The sequence below is a fragment of the Thermobia domestica genome, chromosome 15 (assembly GCF_964235325.1).
Source record: "Thermobia domestica chromosome 15, izTheDome1.hap1.1, whole genome shotgun sequence".
Taxonomy (NCBI): Eukaryota; Metazoa; Arthropoda; class Insecta; order Zygentoma; family Lepismatidae; genus Thermobia; species Thermobia domestica.
Genome location: NC_137468.1, coordinates 155,928,701 through 155,931,975, shown reverse-complemented (window position 1 = coordinate 155,931,975; position 3,275 = coordinate 155,928,701). Strand labels below are relative to the sequence as shown.

The 3,275-nt window shown below is 36.4% G+C and overlaps 1 non-coding gene across 1 annotated transcript; it reads left to right on the top strand.

Annotated features, from left to right (window-relative positions):
• Window positions 1-2,952: 2,952 nt before the first annotated feature.
• On the top strand, window positions 2,953-3,026 carry TRNAI-AAU (transfer RNA isoleucine (anticodon AAU)). Its single transcript has one exon. It is a non-coding gene; the product is annotated as a tRNA-Ile (tRNA).
• The last annotated feature ends 249 nt before the right edge of the window (window positions 3,027-3,275 follow it).

Here is a 3,275-nt window from a genome sequence, read left to right as displayed (position 1 = left end):
ATACCTTTACAAAGTGTTACATGAGTTGTGGCAACAGCCTCCCTCTGCGCACACGTATATGCATATTAATAAAATCAGAGCAAAATTAATTCGATTAGAAAACGACTATTTACAGACTATCACTAAATCATTCGATTCTAAATTATTGTTGTCTAATGAACGAGTTTCATTTTTCCACATCATGCGGCAACATAATAGACGAAGAACTAATTTTATGGAACATCTTGTATTAGAAAATGGCCAAGTTGTCACTGCATTACCTGATATTATGTCCAGTTTAACACAGCATTATGAACAACTATTTGAATCGCATCCAGTTTCTACTCAGATATGGCCCACTTTCTTTTCCAATATATCTTGTAAATTAACAGCGGCTGACAATGCACAACTGTTAGCCCCGATTACTAAACAAGAGATTTATGATGTGTTAAATACTACAAAGCATTGTAGCAGTCCTGGCAAGGATGGACTCATTTTTCTCTTCTATAAACAGTATTGGGATGTGGTAGGAGATACTTTTACTGCTGTACTTAATGATATGTTTCAATCTGGCAATGTTATGCAAAATGATGGTATCATTATTTTAGTTCCAAAAAAAGGAGCCCAAGCTCATATTTCTAATTTTAGACCCATTACGCTGTTAAATACTGATGTAAAATTATTGTCTAAGGTATATAAAGTACGCATGGAAAAAGTTATCGAGAAACTTTTAAGTGGTAAGCAGGCAGCGCTATCAAAAGAACGTAATATTTACTATGCCCTGTGTAGCCTACGAGACATCATGGGATATTTTAAAGTGCAACAGCTCCCTGCCTGTGTCACTTCTATAGATTTCAAACATGCTTTTGATTTTGTCGAGCATAACTATCTTTACGCTGTATTACAAGCATTTGGTTTTGATTCACGTTTTATTGATAATATTAAAAATTTATATCACAATGCAAAATCCCAGCTTCACATCAATGGTTACTTTAGCTCACCCATATCTATCAAGCGAGGTATCAGACAAGGATGTCCATTGTCAATGTTGTTATTTGGCTTAGTTCTTGAACCTTTATTGCAAAATTTGTCCTGTTTTCCAGTCTCACATTTACATGATTTTCAAAATATTGTTTGTTTTGCTTTTGCTGATGATGTCTCAATCAGTTGTACCACTGTTGCTCAGGTCAACTATGTGCACCAGTGCTTAAATAGCTATTGTAATGCTAGTGGAGCAAGTATTAATGTCAATAAAACGAAGAGTTTAACCTTTAATAATTGGGCCACGGTCAATAAAGGGTTAACTATCTGCCATTCCGAAATTGTGACGAAAATAAAAATTTTAGGTGTTAATTTTACGAGTAATCTTGATTCAGACTCTGAGACAGTCTGGACGCCAATAATCAATAAAATCAGGACAGTTGTTCTACAAAATCGTCATCGACAGCTGAATTTAATCCAGAGAGTATGGTATGTGAATACTTATATATGTTCTCAATTATGGTATACAGCACAGGTATGGCCACTTCCGGACATCTGTGCCAAAAAAGTGCAATCGATCATTGGCTGGTTTATTTGGTGCGACTTTTTCTTCCGAGTTCCTCAAGTAGTAATGGTGTTACCAGTCGACAATGGTGGCCTTGCTTTAATCAATGTACGACTCAAGTGTAAAATATTATTTTTATTACGTAGCTATAAATTGTATCATTTGGACCATAGTCATACACAACAATGGCTACAATGTTGGACGCCCACCTTACCTGCTCCAAATCCATCCAATGTTCCTTTCCTTCAACACGCACCCTTATATATATATAAATTCGTCCTAGCCTGGAGTTATCTATCTAAACATGATGAGATAAGAGAAATCTGTTCTCGTGATCTTTATCTGTATTTTTTAAAAATGACCTTTACTACAACTACGATACGAGTACAGCAGAACAATAATAGTTGTAACTGGAATCGCATATGGTTTAATATTCATAGAAAGTTTCTTCCGACGTGTGTACGTAGTTTATGGTATAGTGTTGTACATGATATTCATGCTACTAATCAACGTTTGTTCGACATCCATCGCCTACCACAGAATGCGTGTTCCCATTGTGGGCACCCCGACACCATTATCCACAGATACACCTCTTGCCAGCTAGTAATGTCTGTGTGGTTAAAACTATGTGCTCTCCTTGCTATCGTATGTCGGACATCTCCACACCATTTCACACCTGATATTATTACCTTACCCGATTATCATTGGTACCCTCCAACCCCCAATAATGCTGTTACTTGGCTAATAGGACACACCTTATACTATATTGATTCCAGTCGCAGTCGCATAAGTGTCACGGATTATCATGAATTCTTAAAACGCACCAGGTGGAAAACTTTTGGTATGGTACCTTTTTACAAGACTTTCGCAAACTTTTTGACTGCCTCATTTTAACATGATATGACTAGTGTAATATCTGTAAGATAATATTTGTAGTACCTCTAAATTTCTATATAATACTGTCAATATTTTACAAGTTCTCGTCTACCTTGATAAGCTCTAAAAATGTAATTTGATGATGCTATTTGTATTGTTCTTAAAGCACTGTATATATGCCAACTTTCTACTTGTATTTACCGTCTATGTCTTATGTCTAAACGACAAATTTTTTTCAGGTATGTAAGTGACCTTGGGAAATAAAGATGTTTAAAAAAAACAAGTCGGTAGATCGTTAGGCTTTTAACCTAACGGTCCAGGGTTCGAGTCCCTGTTCGGGCGAGAAAAGATTCATTTTTACTTCGAAAATACAACTATTAATGCTTTGAATAATCTGATGACTCTTTCTGGTATTATGATAATCATTGGTCGATTCTTAAGATGCCATGGTATTTAAATAGACGCATCAAAGCGTAAACCAGCTATAAATTTTGATCGAGTAAGTATATATTCTACATTTTACAAAAAGAAATTGCAGCCTTTGTCATCGTGGCCGGTTAGCTCAGTTGGTTAGAGCGTCGTGCTAATAACCCGAAGGTCGTGGGTTCGATCCCCTCACTGGCCAAGACTTTTGTAATTGTGCGGTTTGATGCGTTTTCTCGTGAATCTGGTTCTTTTCTGGATGCTGACTGTGAGTTCAAATTTTGGAAGCTTATATACCAAACCAAACAGAAAATCTAAAATTACGAGATGAAATAGCGGTAGAAAGAGTCTTTCCTCCACGAAAAATCATCTCCACACGTTCAACGAGGAGTGGAACGAAATATGTTTCGAGTGTCGTGGTCAACACTAGTTTACCTTCTCAGATCAAAAA